The sequence below is a fragment of the Bubalus kerabau genome, chromosome 8 (genome assembly GCF_029407905.1).
Source record: "Bubalus kerabau isolate K-KA32 ecotype Philippines breed swamp buffalo chromosome 8, PCC_UOA_SB_1v2, whole genome shotgun sequence".
NCBI lineage: Eukaryota > Metazoa > Chordata > Mammalia > Artiodactyla > Bovidae > Bubalus > Bubalus kerabau.
Window position 1 is genome coordinate 53,393,368 of NC_073631.1, and position 24,519 is coordinate 53,417,886.

At 38.1% G+C, this 24,519-nt stretch overlaps 1 non-coding gene across 1 annotated transcript; it reads right to left on the bottom strand.

Annotated features, from left to right (window-relative positions):
- Nucleotides 1-21,784: 21,784 nt before the first annotated feature.
- TRNAK-CUU (transfer RNA lysine (anticodon CUU)) lies at nt 21,785-21,857 on the bottom strand. Its single transcript has one exon. It is a non-coding gene; the product is annotated as a tRNA-Lys (tRNA).
- Between the last annotated feature and the right edge of the window lie 2,662 nt (nt 21,858-24,519).

Genomic DNA, 24,519 nt, shown 5'->3' on the forward strand with positions numbered 1-24,519 from the left:
CACAATAAAGAAAGATTATATTTATTCCAGTAAATTGAAATGTGTTGTCAAAAATAGCCATATTTACATCTGTATTCTCATCTTGCATTATTTTTGGCTCTTACAAAGGGCTTTATGTGTTGTTTTAATTGAATTATAATCTTGTATTTTGGCCCAGTTGTACTCAAATTTTAATTCTACTTTAATAAGACCTACTTAATCTAAATCAGTGTCTAAAATGAACTTTGCATATTACCTGAATTATCTTTTTCAGATATAGGGATTTTAGATAAATTAAATTTAGAAACTTTAAGACATCCATAGTTCTTATTTTTGTTTTTCTACCTTCTGGAAAAGGAAAGGAAATCATTTTTTACTGAATATCTGTTATGTGCTGTTCCAGGTAACTTGCATAAATATTATCACAGAGTCATTGTTCATATACCAGTAGATGGAGCTAATATTACTTGACCTCATTCAGCCCAGGACAACTTGACTAAGCTTACTCATTTCAGTGAATCTTGGATTATAAAAACGAGACTGCCAAACAGTTATTAACTATTTCATTAATTTGAAATAGCATATTTCAGAATCTTAGATTTTAGAACAGTGTCTAAATACCTATCTGTGGCTTGCATTTCTTTATACAACTGCATCATATATTTATTCAGCATAAGTTTATATTCCTTGCCACAAAGCAGAACTCAGTACCTCCTGAAGTAATTTCGCCTATGAACTACTTTCACGCTAAGAAGCTTTTTCCTAATATAGAGTAAGAATTTTCTCTCTCTAAAATCCAACTTTTGGTTCTGAATTTATCCCTGGAGGTCATGTAGAAGCTGATGTAACAAAGTACCAAAAGCTGGATGGCTTACAACAATAGAAATTTATTCTATCTCTGGAGGCTAGAAGTCCAAAATCAAGGAATTGGCAGGGCCATTCTCTCACTGAAATTTCTGGGAAAGAATCTGTTCCATGCTCTTTTCGTAGCTTCTGGTGTTGCCAGCAGTCCTTGTTTTTTTTTTGTTTTGTTTTTAGTTTTAGATGCGTCTCTCCCATCTCTGGCGCTTCGCAGGTGGCCAAGTGGTAAAGAATCCGTCTGTCCATGCAGGAGACAGGGTTTTGATCCCTGGGTCAGGAAGATCCCCTGGAGTAGGCAGTGGCAACCCACTCTAGTATTGCTGACTTGAGAATCCCATGGACACAGGAGCTTGGCAGGCTGCAGTCCACGGGGTTGCAGAGTTGGACATGACTGAGTGACTGAGCACACTCCCATCTCTGCCTCCATCATAATATGGTATTTCCCTGTGTATCTGTGTTTGTATTTTCACTTCTTATAAGACACAGATTAGGGCTCACCCTAATGATGTCATTCTAGCTTGACTATATCTGCAAATACCCTATTTCCAAGTATTATCATGTTCACAAGTACCATGGGTTAGAAAATACACATATCATTTCAGTTCAGTTCAGTTGCACAGTTGTGTCCGATTCTTTGCGACCTCATGAATCGCAGCATGCCAGGCCTCCCTGTCCATCACAAACTCCCAGAGTTCACTCAGACTCACGTCCATCGCGTCAGTGATGCCATCCAGCCATCTCATCCTCTGTCGTCCCCTTCTCCTCCTGCCCCCAATCCCTCCCAGGATCAGAGGGGGGTATAATTCAGCCCATAATTCAGCTTATTACAGTTCCACTGTTTGAATTACTAATTCAAGAGCAAAAAGGAGAAGATAAAGGTGAAATAGCTCCATTTTAGAGAATCTCAGACTAGTTAAAAAAGATCCATATAGAATTAGAACATGTTGAAAGTGATTGAAAATAAAAATCCTATGAGACTAGAGGGGAACAAATGATCCATTCTGATTAGGCAGGTGGAGCACTGAATAGTCAGTGCTCTGTGTGTTTTGAATATATTTAATATCCTAATTTATAATGGGAACATTATTGTTTACCCCTTAATTTCATTTTTTACTTTTTATTTCTATTTTTTGTGACAAATCATGTAATATTTTCCTAATGTATTATGTCTTTAGTGTTTGCTGACAAAGACTTTCTTGATCTCAACCTTACGTAGCTATTCGTCAGTAATTGTGGGGACATAATGGTCAAGCTCAATTTTTGTTTTCAAATTCTTAATCTACATTGTGGAAATTTAAACTTTATTATGTAAAAATGATAATGGGAAATTACAGCAACAATAATAATCCCAAATCTAGGAATCATCATGTAGGAAGAATAGGAAGTTAGATGTTTACTTAGAAATTCATTCTGATTTTTATCTTCTCTGATTGCTGTAGCTAGGACTTCCAAAACTATGTTGAATAATAGTGGTGAAAGTGGATACCCTGTGTTGTTCCTTATCTTAGGGGGAATGCTTTCAGTCTTTCACCATTGAGAATAATGTTTTCTGTAGGCTTATCATATATGGCCTTTACTATATTGATGTAGGTTTCTTCTATCCCCTTTTTTGAAGAGTTTTAATCATAAATGGGTGCTAAATTTTGTCAAAGGCTTTTTCTGCATCTATTGAGATTATCATATGGTTTTTATCTTTTAATCTGTTAATATAGTATATCACATTGATTGATTTGCATATATTGAAGAATCCTTGTGTCCCTAATATAAACCCAACTTGATCATGTTGTATGAGCTTTTGATGTGTTGCTGAATTCTGTTTGCTAAAATTTTATTGAGGATTTTTGCATCCATGTTCATCAGTGATATTGGCCTATAGTTTTCTTTTTTGTGTTGTCTTTGTCTGGTTTTGGTATCAGGGTGATGGTGGCCTCATAGAATGAGTTTGGAAGTGTTTTTTTCTCTGTAATTTTTTGAAAGAGTTTTAGAAGGATATACATTAGCTCTTCTCTAAATGTTTGATAGAATTCTCTTGTGACGCCATCTAGTCCTGGGCTTTTGTTTTTTTGTTTTAGGAAATCCTCAGTTCAGTTCAGTCACTTAGTCATGTCTGACTCTTTGTGACCCCATGAATCACAGCATGCCAGGCCTCCCTGTCCATCACCAACTCCCGGAGTTTAACCAAACTCATGTCCATCGAGTCGGTGATGCCATCTAGCCATCTCATCCTCTGTTGTCCCCTTCTCCTCCTGCCCCCAATCACTCCCAGCATCAGGGTCTTTTCCAATGAGTCAAATCTTTGCATGAGGTGGCCAAAGTATTGGAGTTTCAGCTTCAGCATCAGTCCTTCCAAAGAACACCCAGGACTGATCTCCTTTAGGAAGGACTGGTTGTATCTCCTTGCAGTCCAAGGGACTTAAGAGTCTTCTCCAACACCATAGTTCAAAAGCATCAATTCTTTAGTGCTCAGCTTTCTTCACAGTCCAACTCTTACATCCATACATGACTACTGGAAAAACCATAGCCTTGACTAGACAGACCTTTGTTGGCAAAGTAATGTCTCTGCTTTTCAATATGCTATCTAGGTTGGTCATAACTTTCCTTCCAAGGAGTAAGCATCTTTTAATTTCATGGCTGCAATCATCATCTGCAGTGATTTTGGAGCCTCCAAAAATAAAGTCTGACACTGTTTCCACTGTTTCCCCATCTATTTCCCATGAAGTGATGGGACCGGATGCCATGATCTTAGTTTTCTGAATATTGAGCTTTAAGCCAATGTTTTCACTCTCCTCTTTCACTTTCATCAAGAGGCTTTTTAGTTCGTCTTCACTTTCTGCCATAAGGGTGGTGTCATCTGCATATCTGAGGTTATTGATATTTCTCCCGGCAATTTTGATTCCAGCTTGTGCTTCTTCCAGCCCAGGGTTTCTCATGATGTACTCATGATATAGCTAAAGCAATCAGAGAAGAAAAAGAAATAAAAGGAATCCAGATTAGAAAAGAAAAAGTAAAGCTCCCATTGTTTGCAGATGACATGATACTATGTATGTAAAATCCTAAAGATAGTATCAGAAAATTACTAGAGCTAGTCAGTGAATTTAGCAAAGTTTCAGGATACAAAATCAGTACACAGAAATCACTTGCATTTATATATACTAACAATGAAAAATCAGAAAGAGAAATTAAGGAGTCAATCCCATTCACCATTGCAACAAAAAGAATAAAATATCTGGGAATAAACTTGCCTAAGGAGACAAAAGGACTGTACACAGAAAATTTTAAGACACTGATGAAAGAAATCGAAGTTGACATAAACAGATGGAGAGATATTTCATGTTTCTGGTTAGGAAGAATCAATATTGTGAAAATGACTATATTACCAAATGAAATCTACAGATTTAGTGTGATCCCTATCAAATTACCAGTGGCATTTTTCACAGAACTAGGGCAAAAAATTTCACAATTCCTATGGGAACACAAAAGACCCCAAATAGCCAAAGCGGTCTTGAGAAAGAAGAATGGAGCTAGAGGAATCAACCTTCCAGATTCATCAAGACAGTATGGTACTGGTACAAAAACAGAAATATAGACCAATGGAACAAGTTAGCCTGGAAATAAACCCATGCACCTATGGGTACCTTATTTTTGACAAAGGAGGCAAGAATATACACTGGGGAAAAGACAACCTCTTCAGTAAATGGTGCAAGGAAAACTGGACAGCTACATGTGAAAGAATGAAATTAGAACACTTCCTAACACCATACACAAAGATAAACTCAAAATGGATTAAAGATCTAAATGGAAGACCAGAAACTATAAAACTCTTAGAGGGAAACATAGGCAGAACACTTGATGACATAAATCAAAGCAAGATCCTCTATGACCCACCTCCTAGAGTAGTGGAAATAACAAAAGCAAGCAAGTGGGACCTGATTAAACTTAAAAACTTTTGCATAGCAAAGGAAACAATAAGCAAGGTGAAAAGACAACCCTCAGAATGTGAGAAAATAACAGCAAATGAAACAACTGACAGAGGATTAATTTCCAAAATATACAAGCAACTCATACAACTCAATGTCAGAAAAGCAAACAACCCAATCAAAAAGTGGGAAAAAGACCTAAACAGACATTTCTCCAAAGAAGACATACAGATGGCTAACAAACATGAAAAGATGCTCAACATCAACTCATTCTTAGAGAAATGCAAATCAAACCTGCAGTGAGATATCACCTCACACCAGTGAGAATGGCCATCATCAAAAATCTACAAACAATAAATGCTGGAGAGGGTGTGGAGAAAAGGGAACGCTCTTGCGTTGTTGGTGGGAATGTAAATTGAGACAGCCACTATGGATGATGGTATGGAGATTACTTAAAAAATTAGGAACAAAACCACCATATGACCCAGCAATCCCACTCCTAGACATATACCCTGTGGAAACCAAAATTGAAAAAGACACATGTATCCCATTGTTCATTGCAGTATTATTTACAATAGCTAGAACATGGGAGCAACCTAGGTGTCCATCGACAGATGAATGGATAAAGAAGTTGTGGTACATATACATGATGGAATATTGCTCAGTCATAAAATGGAATGCATTTGAGTCAGTTCTAATGAGGTGGATGAACCTAGAACCTATTATACAGAATGAAGTAAGTCAGAAAGAGAAATATACATACCATATTCTAATGCATTTATATAGAATCTAAAAAAAGAATACAGAAGAATTTATCTACAGGGCAGCAATGGAGAAACAGACATAGAGGATAGATTTATGAACATGGGGAGTGGGGAAGAGAGGGTGAGATGTATGGAAAGAGTAACATGGAAACTTAGATTACCACATGTAAAATAGATAGCCAACAGGAATTTGCTGTATGGATCAGGAAACTCAAGCAGAGACTCTGTATCAACTTAGAGGGGTGTGATGGGGAGGGAGGTGGGAGGGAAGTTCAAAAGGGAGGAATTATATGTATACCTATGGCTGATTCATGTTGAAATTTGATAGAAAACAACAAAATCCTGTAAAGCAATTATCATTCAATTAAAAATTAATTAATTAATTTTTAAAAAAGAAATAAAATCCATACTGATCTTTAGATGATGAGTAAGTGTCCTTTAGACAGAAAAGAGGAGTAAGGCATTCTTGGTAGGAAAATGATACAAGGTAAAAGTAGAAGTAAGAGAGAAATTGTTTGGAGTTGATGTGTTTGCAATTAGAAAGCCTACAGTTGGAAAAGCAATTTGGAATCAGATTGTGTAAGATTTTTGTATGCCAAACTGAGATGTATGGGCTTTGTTCTTTAAGAAACTAGGAATCATGAGAGTCTATTCTCTCTATAAATGATAAACCTTCCAACACATGAAATAGCTTACATATTTCTCTTGAGATTGTCTTCTGCACACAAATCAGTCAGTTCAGTTCAGTTCAGTCACTCAGTCGTGTCTTTTTGCGACCCCGTGGACTGCAGCACACTAGGCCTCCCTGTCCATCACCAACTCCCAGAGTTTACTCAAACTCATGTCCATTGAGTGGGTGATGACATCCAACCATTTTATCCTCTGTTGTCCCCTTCTCTTCCCACCTTCAATCTTTCCCAGCATCAGGGTCTTTTCCAGTGAGTCAGTTCTTCACATCAGGTGGCCAAAGTATTGGAGTTTCAGCTTCAGCATCAGTCCTTCAGAAGAATATTCAGGACTGATTTCTTTTAGGATGGACTGGTTGGATCACCTTGCTGTCCAAGGGACTCTTAAGAGTCTTCTCCAACACCACAGTTCAAAAGCATCAATTCTTCGGTCCTCTTCACATAATATGGTTTGACTTTATCACTTTTGGATAATTTTTCTGTGAACATACTTCAGTTTATATGTGGCAGTTATTAAATATACTTTATTCTGTTTCCTTTTGCATTTTTAAAATGCTGCTTTCACATGTGTAATTTCTTAGATTTTACCATCCCCCCCTTTTTTTCGTTTCTCTTCCCACCATACACACAATACATCCCAACACATACAAAACATCAGAATTTTATCTTATTAACTGAGTAGACACTTTATTAATTATATTTTTGGTGAATAAAGTGATTGATTGCTAGTATCAACAAAAAAATTGTATTTGGTAGCAATGCTACAGACCTCTTCTTATCCTCTCCAACAAAGCATCAGGGTGGCTATTTTTTTACATGTCTGTAATGAGGTGATGCCCAAAATCAAAAGTGGGCAGTAGCCAAGCTCTGAATTGGGAACCAACTAATAAAACATCAACTTCTAAAATTCCAAAGTTTTAAAATCCTGAATACAAAAGGATAAATTATGTGGAAACTTCCAATAATTTTATTCTACAGTTTTCTTAAAGTTGGTCCTACAATACAACAAAACCATTGCTTTATTTTCATTAAACCAAAATAGAAAAAAAAAAGATCAAGTAAGTGTTACCTACTTCTGATATCCCTTCTGTTGTCTCCAACTATGCCGAATATCTTTAGTGCCATTATTGTTAGCTTGGGAGGCCATGTAACAACCTTTGCACATGTACCAACTTAAACAGGGAGAAAACAATGGCTAACTGTTACAAAATAAGGTGGGTAGTAGCAAACGTGCCTCAGGTGGTTTAAGTGAATTCCTTGAAAGTTAGCCAGTGGAAATTTGGAAGATTGGGCAACATGTTGCCTTTTGTGATCAGTGGGTGGCATCATTTTTAATAATGAATCTTGTCCATACAAGCAAATGATTGTTTTCGAAACAATAATAACAAATATCCAACAAAGTGTATCTAAACATGATGAAAACTAAATTTAAAAAAGTAGATATTCATGATTATAACTGAACACTAAAACTAAAGTATCTAAGTCTTAGCTTTGGCTGAGGCCTTGTAAGCATGTGCAAATGTCTCCCATATATCAAATGAGGTGTGAGATTAGCCTATGGTACTTGCAAAGGAGATGATCAAAAACTAGTGCTGAGTAGGTTTCCATCCATGTTGATCCAAAAGGGCAGAAATGGAGATTAGAAGAGGAATTAGGGGAAAGCTATCAGAGAACTGTAAGTCTACTACCCTCTGCTTTTTTATTCTGCCTTAAAAAACAGGCATCAAAAGAACCAGCGAGCTTGGCATGGTTCTTCCAAGTTCTTGCTTCTTGGAGACCCAGTGGACCCAGTCTCAGGTCAGACAAATGAAAGGGTAGGAGGCTGGCTGTGGTTGGCTGGTTGGCTGCTCTGATGCTGGAATGAGGAGACGTTGATCCATGGAGGCAGTCTGTTTTTCCAGAATTTGTTGGGGACAAAGAATGCGTGAGTTTCTTACAGACCAGATGAGTGGAAGGAGAAGTAGAGGAGAGTAGGTGAGGAGGCTTTGCCTGGAGAGATTCTCTCTCTCAGAAGAGAGAAGCTGGAGGGGCACCCAAAGTCTAGGGGCCCAGGTAAGAATCATGGGCAGTCAATCAGAGGTGGTGCATTGCCCTGCACCACAGGAAACTTGGATAAGTCTTCCCAGTAATGGGCTTCCCTCCAAAGAAACTTGAAAATCATTCCCGAAGAGAATAGAGCTTTCAACACCTGCCAAGTCCAGAGAATTTTACATATAACATTATAATACTTTCAGGTATACAGCATAACAACTCATAATTTGCATATATTATAAAATGATATCTGCAGTATTATTAACACCCATACCCATACATACTTACAATTTTTTTCTTCTGATGACAAATTTTAAGATCTAGAACAATAGTAATTCTAAAGATTAGGTTTGGTTGCAAGTGATGGGGAAATCAAACCCATAAGCATAAGCAAGATTTTTATCTACCTCCCACAGACTGTAGCAACATGTGGTGACTCTATGGTGATCAGAGCACCAGATTGCTTCTGCATCATTGCTTTGCCATCCTGAATACCTGGCCTCTTCATCTTTTCTAGGTGGCTGCTTACCTTCTGGTACCAGGGTCTGCGCTACAGCTAGTGGTAAGGAGGAGTAGGGACAAAACACATCTTCTCCGCGTAAGGACGTTTTCTAGAAGTCATACAGTACGTTTTTGCTAAATCACATAGGCCAGAATTTAGTGACATGAGCCTAGCTAGCTGCAAGGAAGGCTGGGAATAACCTTTAATCTGGATGACCACATACCTTAATGCATTTTTGGGTTCTGTTACCAAGAAGAATAGAAGGAATGATGTTGAAGTGAAAACTAGCCAGGCCTTTGCATTTTACATTTATGTCAAAGATCTATTTTCCTCAGATTATTTTTGAAAATGTTATTGACTTGTTTATAAAATATTTTTAGATCTCTCCTTATATTTTATTTTATAATTATTGACCAACCTAGACTGCATATGTTAAAAAGCAGAGACATTACTTTACCAACAAAGGTCGTTCTGGTCAAAGCTATGGTTTTTCCAGTAGTCATGTATGGATGTGAGAGCTGGACTATAAAGAAAGCTGAGCACTGAAGAATTGGTGCTTTTGAACTGTGGTGTTGGAGAAGACTCTTGAGAGTCCCTTGGACTGCAAGGAGATCCAACCAGTCCATCCTAAAAGAAATCAGGCCTGAATATTCTTTGGAAGGACTGATGCTGAAGCTGAAACTCCAATATTTTGGCCACCTGATGTGAAGAGCTGATTCATTGGAAAAGACCCTGATGCTGGGAAAGATTGAAGGCAGGAGGAGAAGGGGGTGACAGAAGATGAGATGGTTGGATGGCATCACTGATGTGATGGACATGAATTTGAGTAGGCTCTGGGAGTTGGTGATGTATAGGAAAGCCTGCATGCCTCAGTCCATGGGGTCACAAAGAGTCAGACACGACTGAGTGACTGAACTGAACTGAAACAGCATTATAAATGTCAGTAATGATAGAGTTATTTTAAAATTTTTATTTTCACCATAATCTATAATATGATCTTTTGCTTTGGTTTTAAGTTAAATATACTGAATAAATATTTTCCATGGTATTTGTTTATAAAAGAAAACTTTGTATTAAAGACTCAAATATATTGAGTAATAAAATAGGGCATATTATGCCACCACTTAGACCATCCCTCATTGTTACTCTTTATTAATCACCCATGTCAAACTCCTTCTCTGAAATACATTGAAAATGTCACTGCTGAAATAATTTCCCTGGAGAGTTGTTGTTCAGTCACTCAGTTGTGTCCAACTCTTTGTGACCCCATGGACTGTAGCATGCCAAGGATCCCTGTCTTTCACTGTCTCCTGGAGTTTGCTCAGATTCATGTCCATTGAGTCGGTGATGGCCATCCAACCATCTTATCCTGTCTTCTGCTTCTCCTCCTGCCCTCAATCTTTCCCAGCATCAGAATCTTTTCCAATGAGTCAGCTCTTTGCATCAAGTGGCCATGAAGTGGCCAAAGTATTGGAGCTTCAGCTTTAGCATTAGTCCTTCCAATGAATATTCAGGGCCTTGGAGTACAGCTATGATAATGTCACTTCTCCATGTAAACGTCTTAATAAGTTCCTCATTTCCTATGGAACAAATCCAACCATTTTAGCCTAGAATCTGTTGCTTCCCACGGTATTATCCAAAACATAATCTTTAGGTCTGTCTTTCATTTTATCTTTTTAAACAATCACCCTTTGTGGAAATATTCCATACATCCCATAAACACCTGACACTTTTAGTCCTCTCTACCTTTGCTAATGAAGTTGTTTTTGCTTAGACTAAGCACCTCCCCACCTCTCCCCTTACATGCACTGCCCCCTCAACTTCTTCTTTTTCTTCTACGTATTTTATTATTCTGCAAGGACCTATGAAATGCCATCTTCTCCATGAACTGTGGCCAAACATCAATATTTTTTAAACTTATTTCTATAGGTCAGGTCTTAAGTAGTTTGTACATCCATTATTCTCTTACCACATCATACATTTATTAAATAAATAAATTTTATTTAATTTTAATTCACCCACGTGTGTGTCGTCTGACTCTTTGTGACCCCATGGAATGTAGCCTCCCAGGCTTCGCTGTCCATCGGATTTTTTCACAGTACTTTGTATTTTAAGTAGACGTAGTAAATATTTATTGAATTAGTAACATAATATTTTGTCTTCTCTATGATTTAGTGCTCCTCAGAAGCAAACTTGCATTGTTAAGAGGTGAAGAAGCATATTTAGACTCTCATTTTTTACTTCCAGTTAAAATCTAGTTCCAGACAATAGGAAGTAAATGGTATTACTACTAGAAACCAAATGAGTCATTCATAAACTGATTCAGAATCAGCTTTACATCTTTTGCAAGGACACCAGCAGTAGCAAAAATATATTACAAACTCCACATATTCTGTCCTCATAAAGAATGTATCTTTATTAGTCATCCTTTAGCATTCCTTCAGCATGATAGTTCCTCAGTGTGACAGTTTACGTTTATAGACAAATCTATTTTCAACAATCAAAAAAGAAAAAAAGTTGGGTATTTTGTGTTTGGATAAACCTGATTAATATCAAGTTTGGGCAACACTCAGAATGATAATTAAGCTTGGAATACTTAGATAACTTGTGAATGCATAGAATAAAATGTGGTAGTTATCAGAAGGTGTAAACTATAAGTTACAACAAATTAGATTTGCTTTCTCTTTCAGTTACCTTAATGGAAAATCAGGGAAACATTATGTGCACATATATCTTGATTTCTTTGTTATTTGAAAGTGTTCTTTATGAAATGTAGAACAGCAATAAAAGAAATAAAAGAGAGACAGAAGTCACCATCTAATAATCACTTCTCTTTGTTTTTCCAAATTCTCTCCAGTTCATTTTCATTATCTTATTTAGTCAGCAAATGATTGTTGAACGTGCTCCCTCACCTCACCTCCTCTCACCACACCTGGACCCCTGGCAGCCACTAATCTTTTTATCCTGTCCAAGTTTTAACTTTTCCAGAATGTCATGCAGTTGGACTCATACAGTATGTAACCTTTTTAGATTGACTTCTTTCACTTAGTAACATGCATTTAATGTTCCTCCATATCTTTTCAGCTTGATAGGTCATTTGATTTTGTGCTGAATAATATTCACTGTTTGGGTATACCACAGTTTATTTATCCATTCCTCTACTGAAGGATATCTTGGTTGCTTCCAACTTTTGCTGAGTATAAATGAAGCTGCTGTAAATATTTTGGGAAAGTCTTTATGTGTACTTAAGTTTTCAGTTCAATTGGGTTAATATCAAGGAGTATAGTTGCTGGATTTTACGGTAAAAGTGGCCTTAGTTTTATAAGAAAGAACCAAACTGTTTTTCAAAGTGGCTGCACTATTTTGCACACCCACCAGCAATGAATGAGAAATTCTATTGCTTCCAAGCTCACCAGCTTTTGGTATTACCAGTGTTCCTAGATTCTGGCCATTCTAATAGGTGGGTAGTGGGACTACTTACCTTTTCAAAGACTGCTGGCCCTATTGGTTATACCTAATGCATACTTCCCTGGCTGTTATAAATTCTGAAGCAGCGTGGTCCCAAAGCACCTGTCAACTTTTGTTCATCAATCCTTCGCAGTCTTAGTAACAAAATTTAGACTAACAATTGCCTTTATTGTTTTCTCTAAAATCTGAAAAATGATATTATCTGAAAAACAAGGCGAATTTTATGAGATAAACTGGTTTTTAGCAGACTGTATCTTTACAGGATATCTGGGTAGTTTAGAGCTTCCATTATGTGTATCTTTTGTCCCTGGGCAGTTTTGTGATTTGCCTTTCGCCCCTATCAGCTTGGACAGTCCATAGATCCAGCCCCAAATCACCTTCATTCATTTTTATCCTCATCAAGACAAAACCTTATCACTCTATTCTTAGAGGACTTCCAAAGTTTGTTTCAAAACCAAGATTCTACAATTTTTGTTTTATACAATTAAGTGCTAGAGGGAAAATGTCCTGAATGGATAGCTTTGATATATATTTATATGTGATTTTTCCCTTAAATAACAATAGTTTTAATTACATAATTATGGTGGAACAGAGGAGTGGTAGCTACAGCCTTAACTTGTTAACTATTTTTAAAACAACACTGCTGCGGCTGCTAAGTCGCTTCAGTCGTGTCTGACTCTGTGCGACCCCATAGACGGCAGCCCACCAGGCTCCCCCATCCCTGGGATTCTCCAGGCAAGAACACTGGAGTGGGCTGCCATTTCCTTCTCCAATGCATGAAAGTGAAAAGTGAAAGTGAAGTCGCTCAGTCATGTCCGACTTTTAGCGACCCCATGGACTGCAGCCTATCAGGCTCCTCTGTCCATGGGATTTTCCATCTGTTAATAGCATCTACACATGTAAATATTTAATTAAATTTTCCTAAATGAAATCTTCAGTGAATCACAAAGCAACCCTTACTACACTGAGAAAATTTCAAATTTATAATGCCAGAAAGGCACCCTAGATTTAACCCCTAGCTTCCCTGACTGAACACAAAGCCCTAGTTCTGTTATACTTTTGTAGTTTCTAGAGCAGAAAGTGCAGGTTAGATGTTACTCGTGATCAGACCCTTTTCTATGTAATTTGAATAGCCTTTATCCAACCAATAAAGGGAGAAGAAAAAAAATCCCTGGCAAATTCGGAATTATTTGTGATATTTAAAAAATAATGATTAATATCAACTGAGTCTGTGGACATACACAGAAAAACTAGTTTCCAAAGCAACAGTAACCAAGTTGCCCTTATAAATTCAACTGTGTGAATTATTTATTTCAAGAGATTTTTCAGTAAGGATAATAAAACCAAGTACAGAGTAGCTATTCCATATTTTCAGCAGCTGCCATTTAAAAAGAAAATCATGAGGCATTTAGAAGAAATAAATATTCTGAACCAGCACATTTGTGTGTTATTCTTCCCATTTACCTTGTTTTCATGGCATGGGAAAAACTGTGCACAGAAAGAAATGAAAGGTGACCTTTTTATGTCACATACAGGTTAAGTAGGCATGTTTTCTCAACAGAGATACACAGCTAATGAACATTATCTAAGCACCATCCCACCACAAGACTCTAGATATCTGAGCAGAGAGATAGCTCTCGTTGTCCATGAAACAAGGTCCCTTTCTCTATTCTTTCTGCTGTTAAGTGGGTAGTGATTCAGTGAGTAATAAGAGAGAGGTGATTCCATTAGCTGGGATCACAAAGACTCAAGTTTCATATGCATTTAAGCAACTTGTGACACCCACCCCCCATCACTGAGGGATGTTTTTGTTTATTGTCCTTCCACAGGTCCCTTAGAATGATCTCTGGGCATGTCTTTCATTCTCTCCAAGCCTGCCTTAGCTTCCTTTAAATCTGCTTCCTCACAGGCAAAGCTGAATTGGTGGTATTGAGTATTCAGTACTTCCTGTATTGGCATCCCTTAGGCACAGGCTTAAAGTCTTTGTCTTTCTGTTTACTCTCTCCTGTCTCTCAAAGTCTAGCACAAAACCCACAGTAGCGTGGAGGGTATCTTGCTTGGTTTTCCCAAGATTATGAGGCCATGTTTCCCCAGGTTGCTAGGGTTTTCCCTCAGCTCTGTTGACGGTTCGCTGCTACCAGTAATGATATGTAGAAAAGGTTGATTCAATAACTTCAGTCTTGGATATTCTCTTTTGTACAGAAAAAAGTAAGAATGATGGAGACATAGCATCACTGCTCAGTAACATTCCCTGTATATCTGTCCTTAAGAATGTAGTTGTATTGAGCAAAATCAAAACCTGTATCTTTGATGTACCCATGTACTGAAAACATGGATAAATTATTAGAATTGATTCATATTTTTTAATTTTTAAAAATTTGCTCTAAGATGCAAAATACTTGGTTCATGCAGAATAGGACACAGACATTTATTTAAGGAGATTTGAACTACATTTCTTCTCCCTCAGGTGACACTCAGTTTATAATTATTTTTATAAAGCACATATATTGACATTTAGCAATTACTTAGTTTGTGATTGTTTGATCAATTGAGACTCCCCAATATGATGATGAATACTTGATTTTGAATGATAGCTACATTCCAGTGAAATGGTAAGGCTTTGATACCTAAATAAAAGGTAGTAAACAGGTTGCTATCTCACTACTAGAGTCATACTCACTCCAAAAATTAAGAATTTCTGATTTTTATCAGCTTATAGGTTCTAGTTTTTCTCTAAATTTCAGCGGCTGGGTATGATAACCTTAGAAAAGTGGGGGTCAAATACAAGTCCTCCTCTACCCCTGGACATAGAATCTCAGGATTGCTCCTGAGGAAAGAAAAAGATCTGAAAACCAATTCCTAACCTTTTTGCTAAGGATGCATCAATATAGAGATGTACTAAGCTTTATCATCAATAGCTTCTGCTATCTGTCTTATTCCAGTACACTTTGCATGCATTATTTTACAACTGCTAAGAGGTAAATGGATGAGTAAATAAGTATTAGTCACAAGTACTTATCCAGTTTACCACCATTAGACTGCAACAAGTGTGAAATAAATCTGTTTTGATTTAATAATCTGAATTAGCTCAGTTAAGTTCAAGATGGCAACACAGGGTAAGTATTTAGTGCTGAGAAGAATGTCAGGAAGAGAAGGGCACCCAGGGACAGACATGGAGGCCAAGCTAGTGAATGTTGGAGAGGATGACAAAAGTCTACTTCTGCTGAAAATGCTTGGACTGGGTAAAGAGTAGGGAGTCATATAATGGCACATATTAATCATAGTTGTTACAAATAATTCATACAAATATGAATGAAATGAACCGAGAATTTCCAGATTTTCAAGTTGGATTTAGAAAAGGCAGTGGAACCAGAGACCAAATTGCCAACATCTGTTGGATCACAGAAAAAGCAAGAGAATTCCAGAAAAAAAATCTGCTTAACTGACTATGCTAAAGCCTTTGACTGTGTGGATCACAACAAACTGGAAAATTCTTCAAGAGATGGAAATACCAGACCATCTTATTTGCTTCATGAGAAATCTGTATGCAGGTCAAGAAGCAACAGTTAGAACCAGACTTGGAACAATGGACTGGTTCCAAACTGGGAAAGGAGTACGTCAAGGCTGTATATTGTCACCCTGCTTTTTCAACTTATATGCAGAGTACATCATGCAAAATGCTGGGCTGGATGAAGCATAAGCTGGAATCAAGATTGCCAGGAGAAATATCAATAACCTCATGCAGATGACACCACGCTTATGGCAGAAAGTGAAGAGGAACTAAAGAGCCTCTTCACGAAAGTGAAATAAGAGAGTGAAAAGTTGGCTTAAAAGTCAATATTCAAAAACAAAGATCATGGCATCTGATCCCATCACTTCATGGCAAATAGGTGGGTAAACAATGCAAACAGTGACAGACTTTATTTTTTGGGGATCCAAAATCACTGCAGATGGTGACTGAAGCCATGAAATGAAAAGATGCTTGCTCCTTGGAAGAAAAGCTATGATCAACCTAGATAGCATATTAAAAAGCCGAGATATTACTTTGCCAACAAAGGTCTGTATAATCAAAACTGTGGTTTTTCCAGTGGTCATGTATGGATATGAGAGTTGGACTATAAAGAAGGCTGAGTGCCGAAGAATTGATGCTTTTGAGCGGTGGTGTTTGAGAACTCTTGAGAGACCCTTGGACTGCAAGAAGGTCAAACCAGTCAATCCTAAAGGAATCAGTCCTGAATATTCATTGGAAGGACTGATGCTGAAGCTCCAATACTTTGGCCACCTGATGTGAAGAACTGACTCATTGGAAAAGACCCTGATGCTGGGCAAGATGAAGGCGGGAGGAGAAGGGGATGACAGAGGATGAGATGGTTGGATGGCATCACCAACTCACTGGACGTGAGTTTGAGCACGCTCTGGGGCCTGGTTTGCTGCAGTCCCTGTTATCACAAAGAGTCAGACATGACTGAGTGACTGAACTGAACTGAGATATAAACGAAAGCCCTATTTATTCACTTAAACTCCAAACTTCCTCATTTTTCTGGCTATCCAAATTTCACCCATTGTGTGAGTCTGTAGTTTTGTTTGTTAATTCATTCATAAATTTGAGGAGCCTTCCTGTTTATCAGGAATTATTTTAGACACAAAAAATGGGGTACTAGTTTGCCCAAGATTTGCAGTACAGTAAAAACATTGTATTAAAGATCAACATATGAGTGGGGAAAAAGAAGATGAAACTGGAGAAGTTTAATTTACCAGGAAGCATTTGAGCTGTGAAGAAAGGGGAGAGCATTTCAGTCTGAGAAAACCATCTGATGAAACCCAGTGATATGCAAGAAGATGGTGTGCTTGAGAGTACCCCCATATGTGTGGTTGCTTGGCAGGCCTGAGGACATAAGAAAGAAAGAAAGAGAATGAAGATCTACAGGCAGGCTGGAGAGGAAGGGCTCTGCAAGCCAGGGTTTGACAGTTTGGATTTTTCACTTGGACCCTTAGGAAGACCTGGAGTTTTTTTAATGTTGAGGATTAACCTGCTCAGATTTGTATCTTGGAATGAAACATAGGTTGGAAAGAGGGAAAAATGAATAAAAAGAGACCAATAGCCAGACTAAATATTTTTGTTTCTTAACTGGTGCACTGATGGACTCCCTGAGTGTTTGAGGAAAAAATAAATATCCACTGAGAAGTTAAAAATATTGATGTGGGACTCAGAAAAAAAAAAGGACGTATATAGGGGTGACCAACAATATCAGTTGGGGGAGATGCCTAGGAAAATGGAGAAAATAGGATGGGCTCTAGAAAACACCAATATTTAGAAGTAAGCAAAAACAAGAAACCAGCAAAGAGTCTAGTGGAATGGGAAAAAAACCCAGGAGAATTTAGTGTCCATGATCCTGATGGAAGTACATTTTAAGAAGGAAAGAAAAAATTAACAAAATAAAATGATTCATCAAGGTGCCTACTGATGATCATTGGTTCTGTCTTTAGAAGCCATTACTACTCAGAGTGACAGCAGAGGGAATCAATCATGGGTGAAGAGAGGAGAAATAAAAGGTGAAGATGGGGGTGGAGGGAAGAAAAAGGTGGGATTGTAGCTGAAGTGGAAGGTAGTGTTAGGCCTTGCTTTTAAGCATGTGTGCTCAGTCACTCAGTCATGCCTGACTTTGTAACCCCCTGGACAGTAGCCCACCAGGCTCCTCTGTCTATGGAATTTTCCAGGCAAGAATACTGGAGTGGGTTGCCACGCCCTCCTCCAGGGGATCTTCCTGACCCAGGGATTGAACTCTTGTCTCCTGCTTTGGATTCTTTACCACCGTGCCACCTGGAAAGTCCTTTTAAGCATGGGAGCAGATAAACTTGTTTATAAATTTCAAGTCAACAGAGAACTTCAGAAGAGAGACAGACAGAGAGAGAGACTACTTGATGGATCAAATCCCAGAAAAGCCCCCAAGCAAGGAGACGTCACTAAATTGGTAAAGATGCTTTTATGAGAAGAACTTCGAAGTTTAAAAAATTCTTAAAATGGAGGAAGGGTAGGGTTTGAATTGGAAATTTATTCATACATCTGCCATCAAAAAGTTGATTTAATTAGTAAGAGGGGATAAAACACTCAATTTCACTCGATTTGAAAACCTACTGTTTGATATTATTTGTAAATTCATAGATTATAGATTTGAAAGGGGTTTGAAGAATCTCGTAAAGTTTCGGTCTGGTCAGTAAGGTGCTGAGAGTGGAGGAAAGTCATGACTTGGGGCCTGTTGTTCTGGATCTTGCTACTAGAGGCTGCAGCGGTTGATGGAGGAGGGGTACACCTTCTGCTTCCTCCTGCTGCTCCCGTCACCGCAGGGAGGTCCAGATGGTAGGTGGGAGGGGGTGGGGCCTGAGATGGGCCTGGATTCTGCTTGCACATGTGTTGAGGACTTATTTTCACTGCTTATGATTGGTGGTCTCTCTGTCTGCAAAGTGATGCAAGAGTCATTTGAGCCCTATAGCTGATAATCAAAAGCACTTTTTAAAAAGTTAAGTTGGAATGAGATATTATGAAATTATAAACCTATAACATAGAAGTGTCAGATGCAAGTAAAGTGATGACACCATAGCACCTCCTTTGTACACAAGAACCTGTATTTAACATCAGGACTGTCACAAACACTCAATATTTTAAGAATCTAAACATTAGTAGTAAACAATTTTAACTCGGCTTCATTTAAAAATCTGGAAGAGGAAGTAGCAACCCACTCCAGTATTCTTGCCTGAAAAAATATCCCATGGACAGAGGAGCCTGGTGGGTCGAAAACAGTCAAGCACAACTGAGCATACACACACTTTTAAAAATGTATTTGTATTAAAAAATACGTACTTCTAAGATGACTTTTAACTCTGAAAAATAATTGGTGTTTGACAGTTCATGAACTGCTTTGCAATTTGAAAAGAAAAGAAAATTTTATAGATTATAAAAATAATGCATACTATAATTAAAACATTAAAATACAAAAAACATTTAAAATTATATAAAATGCTACCACCTAGAGATCAGTCTTGTTCATATTTAGGCAACCGTCTCCTCAGATACCTCTGTAAATGCACATGTGCACATATATGCTTATCAAAATTTCATTAAATCTATATTTTTTAATGATGTCATAAAACTTGATTTTTTAAAATTTATTTTAAACTTCAGAATTTAATTTCCAGGAATTGGAAACCATGGCTTCTAAATGTTCTTTATACTTTAGCTTACACTGCAACATAGATGAAGTGAAGTGAAGTGAAGTTGTTCAGTCGTGTCTGACTCTTTGCGACCCCATGGACTGTAGCCTACCAGGCTTCTCAGGCCATGGGATTTTCCAGGCAAGAGTACTGGAGTGGGGTGCCATTTCCTTCTCCAGGGGGTCTTCCCGACCCTGGGATCAAACCCGGGTCTCCCGCATTGTAGGCAGACGCTTTACCTTCTGAGCCACCAGGGATGCATTTGGTAAGTTAGAGGAAAGTGAAGCAGAATGTGGATGTGGGAGCCAGCACCCTCAATCCCAGGGACCTCTAATTCCCTCCTCTGCTCAAAGGGTCCAAGTGCCCTGTCCTTGCTCCACCCTTGAAAACCATTGTTCCTTCTCATGGGGTCACATGAGTTTGTTCCATGTGTTCTTGTGTGTACACTGTTTTGACTTGCTTACTGGTCATGGATTCCTGCTTCTCTGTTAACCTTTCTTCTGTTTTCCAATGAAACCAAGATTAAACACCTTAGAGATGACTATCTGGATAAAGATAGCTGAAGGAAACCAGACATCCTGAATGGCCAGGCTAATATCATGTGTCCATCTAAGTTTCCTTTCAGATCAAGTCTCCTGACTTCTACCTGGAGCCAAATGAGCACCAGGCAGTGACCTGAATCCTTCCTGAAAAGGAAAGTACACAGGAACCCAGAGGAAGAAGATAAGGGCAAAAATTACATCTTGGTTACAAACCTGGGATATAACATCTATCACTGGTTTTAACACTTGGTATCACATATTTTGTCAATTTTTACCAGTTTGTATTATTATTTTTTTTAAGAGATACTCTCAAAAGGGTCTATTTGTTAATCAGTTCAGTTGCTCAGTCATGTCTGACTCTTTGCAATCCCATGTACTGCAGCACACCAACTTCCCTGTCCATCACCAACTCCCAGAGTTTACTCAAACTCATGTCCATTGAGTTGATGATGCCATCCAACCATCTCATTCTCTGTCGTCCCCTTCTCCTCCTGCCTTCAATCTTTCCAGTGTCAGGGTCTTTCCAGTGAGTCAGTTCTTCACATCAGGTGGCCAAAGTATTGGAGCTTCAGCTTCAGCATCAGTCCTTCCAATGAATATTCAGGACTGATTTCCTTTAGGATGGACTGATTGGATCTTCTTGCAAGTCCAGGGGACTCTCAAGAGTCTTCTCCAATACCACAGTTCAAAAGCATCAATTCTTTGGCACTCAGCTTTCTTTCTTTTCCAGCTCTCACATCCATACATGACTACTGGGAAAACCATAGCTTTGCCTAGACGGACCTTTGTCAGCAAAGTAATGTCTCTGCTTTTTAATATGCTGTCTAGGTTGATCATAGCTTTTCTTCCAAGGATCAAGTGTCTTTTAATTTCATGGCTGCAATCACCATCTGCAGTGATTTTGGATCCCAAGAAAATAAAGTCTGTCACTGTTTCCATTGTTTCCCCATCTATTTCCCATGAAGTGATGGGACCAGATGCCATGATCTTAGTTTTCTGAATGTTGAGTTTTAAGCTAACTTTTTCACTCTCTTTTTCACTTTCTTCAAGAGGCTCTCTTAGAAAGTGAAGATGAGCTTTCTTTTTACTACTGTACATTTGGAAGGAAAGTGGCCCAGTCTTGAAAGTGAAAGTCACTCAGTTTTGTATGACTCTTTGCCACCCCATGGATATACAGTCCATGTCATTCTCCAGGCCAGAATAATAAAGCGGGTAGCCTTTCCCTTCTCCAGGGGATCTTCCCAAGTCAGGGATTGAACCCAGGTCTCCCACAGAATTGCGGGCAGATTTTTTACCAGCTGAGCCACCAGGCAAGCCCCAGAATACTGGAGTGGGTAGCCTATCCCTTCTCCAGGGGATTTTCTCAACCCAGGATTTGAAGCAGGGTGTCCTGCATTGCAGGCAGATTCTTTACCAGCTTAACTGCAAGGGAATCCCATTTTGTTAATAGCTAGTCTTTTTTTGTATTATACTTTCAATTCAGTGGCACCTCTGAAGTATAATAGCTTTTCTATGTGCATTCCCATCAAATCAAGACAACAAAAAAAGCACTTTCTTTTCATTTGCTGATATATGGGGAAGAAACTGTTTTTTCTTTTTATAGAAACTAAAATTAAAATTTAACTTTTTGGACCTTTTGTAGAATAGCTAAATTATGCTCTAAGATTAGCTTTACTGCAGGGTTAATAATCTCTGAGAATACTCTAGGTTTGATCAATTTTCTTCTTTTCCTTTTTAAGAAATTTTACTTATTTATTTGTCTGCACCAGGTCTTAGTTGCAGCAGGTGAGATCTTCACTCTTTTTTTGTGGCATGTGAGATCTAGTTCCCTGACCAGGGATTGAACCTGGCCCCTCTGCATCAAGAATGCAGAATCTTAGCCATTGGGCCATCAGGGAAGTCCTTTGTATTTTTTGAACCCATATTAAAAAAATTTATTTTAATTTTTAGTTTTTATTTTGTATAGAAGTATAGTTGATTTACAATGTTGTGTCAATATCTGCTGTACAACAAAGTGACACATTTATATACATACATACATTCTATTTTAATATTCATTTCCATTACAGTTTGTCCCAGGACATTGAATGTAGGTCCCTGTGCTATAGAGTAGGACCTTGTTGTTTATTCATTCTAAAAGTAAGTTTGCCTCTACCCAACCCTGAACTCCTAGCCCATTCATTTCCCTTTCCCCTACCAACCACAAGTCTGATCTCTGTATCTGTGAGTCTGTTTCTGCTTTGTGTGTGCATGCATACTAAGTCACTTCAGTCGTGTCCAACTCTTTGTGACCCCATGGACTGTAGCCTGCCAGGCTCCTCTGTCCAAGGGGATTCTCCAGGCAAGAGTACTGGAGTAGGTTGCCTTGCCTTCCTCAAGGGGATCTTCCCAACCCAGGGATCGAACCCATGTCTCTTATGTCTCCTGCATTGGCAGGCAAGTTCTTGACCACTAGCACCACCTGGGAAGCCCCTTCTGCTTTGTAGATAGGTTCATTTATTTCATATTTTCGGAGAAGGCAATGGCACCCCACTCCAGTACTCTTGCCTGGAAAATCCCATGGACGGAGGAGCCTGGTAGGCTCCAGTCCATGGGGTCGCTAAGAGTCGGGCACGACTGAGCGACTTCACTTTCTCTTTTCACTTTTATGCATTGGAGAAGGAAATGGCAGCCCACTCCAGTATTCTTGCCTGGAGAGTCCCAGGGACGGGGGAGCCTGGTGGGCTGCCATCTATGGGGTCGCACAGAGTCGGACACGACTGAAGTGACTTAGCAGCAGCAGCATTTCATATTTTAGATCCCACACATAAGTGATATTACATGATATTTGTCTATCTCTTTCTGGCTTATTTCACTTTCTATTATAATCTCTAATTACATCTATATTGCTACAAATCCCATTATTTTGTTCTTTTTTATGGCTGAATAACTTCCTGTTGTATATATGTACCATATCTTTATCTATTCATCTGTCAATGGATAGTTAGGTTGTTTCTATGATCTGACTATTCCAAATAGTTCTGCTATGAACATAGGGGTGCATATATCTTTTTGAATTAGAGTTTTGTCTAGGTAGGCTTCCCTCATGGCTCAGATGGTAAAGAATCTGCCTCTAGCGCTGGAGACCCAGATTCGAAACCTGGGTTAGGACGATTCCCTGGAAAAGGAAATGGCAACCCACTCCAGTATTCTTGTGTAGAGAATTCCATGGACAGAGGAGCCATGGACTACAGTCCAAGAGTCACAAAAAGTTGGACACAGTTGAGTGACTAACACTTTGTCCAGGTATATGCTCAAGGGTGGGATTGCTGGATGTATGGAATTCTATTTTTAGTTTTCTTAGGAGCCTCCCTAGTATTTTCCCCAGTGGCTGCACCAACTTAACATTACCTCTAATAGTGCAGGAGGGTTCCCTTTTCTCCACACTCTCTAGCATTTGTTATTTGTAGACTTTAATGATGGCCATTCTGGCCCATGTAAGGTGTACCTCATTATAGTTTTGATTTGCATTTCTCTAATAATTAGCGATGTTGAGCATCTTTTCATGTGCCTACTTGCCATCTTTCTGTCTTCTTTGGAGAAATATCTATTAAAGTCTCCTGCCTATTTTTTATTGGATTGTTTGATTTTTGTTGTTGAGTTGTATGAGCTGTTTGTGTATTTTGGAGATTATGGGCTTCATCATTTCTTAAATTAAGGGATGATTCAGCCTTCTTTAATCTATGGCCTTTGCCATTTTCTTCCTTTTCTGCAATATTGCATACACACTGAAAAATTATTTTCTATATAAAATGTTATAATTGTTTCTTTAAAAATGACTGAAAGTCAATGAAATAACATCAGTTGTTCTGGTTGAAGGAAATATTAGTATCTGTTAATGTTATTCTCTATGCTTTCTCAACATTTTTAAATATTTCACAAAAGAACTTTTTACTGTAATACTTTTATTTTGACATAATTTAATATTTACTTAAAAATAACAGGAATAGAACATAGAATTCCTACATACCCTTTGCTCAAATTCTCAAAATTGAATACTTTACCATACTACCTTTACAATTCAGTCTTTCTACATATACATGTTTTGTTTTGTTTTTTTTTCTGAGTCATTTGTAGTAAGTTGCATGTGTGATATTCTTTTAACCCTCAATTCTTCAGTGTTCATTTCCTAAAAATCAAGGCCATTTATTACAGTACATTTACCAGAAATTAATACAATGTTTGGATTGTATTGATACAATACTAGTTGCTATTCCAGTTTTCTCAATAATACCCTTTTTAGGGGAAGGAAATCCTGAACCCATGTTGGCTGTCAAATCTCCTTAGTTGTCTTAAGTCTAGAAGCATTTTTAGTCTTTTTTTCTTGTCATGAACTTGGCATTTTTGATGAGTATAGATCAGCTATTTTTGCAGAATGTTCTTAAATTTGAGTTTTCAAAAATTAAGATTTTAGAGACTGTGTGTTTTCTGTTTCTCAAACTAACTTAAAACTGCATCTAACTCTGAACTCATTTCCCCTTAACCAGCCCTGGGTCTCCTCTGCATCCTATTTCCACAAAA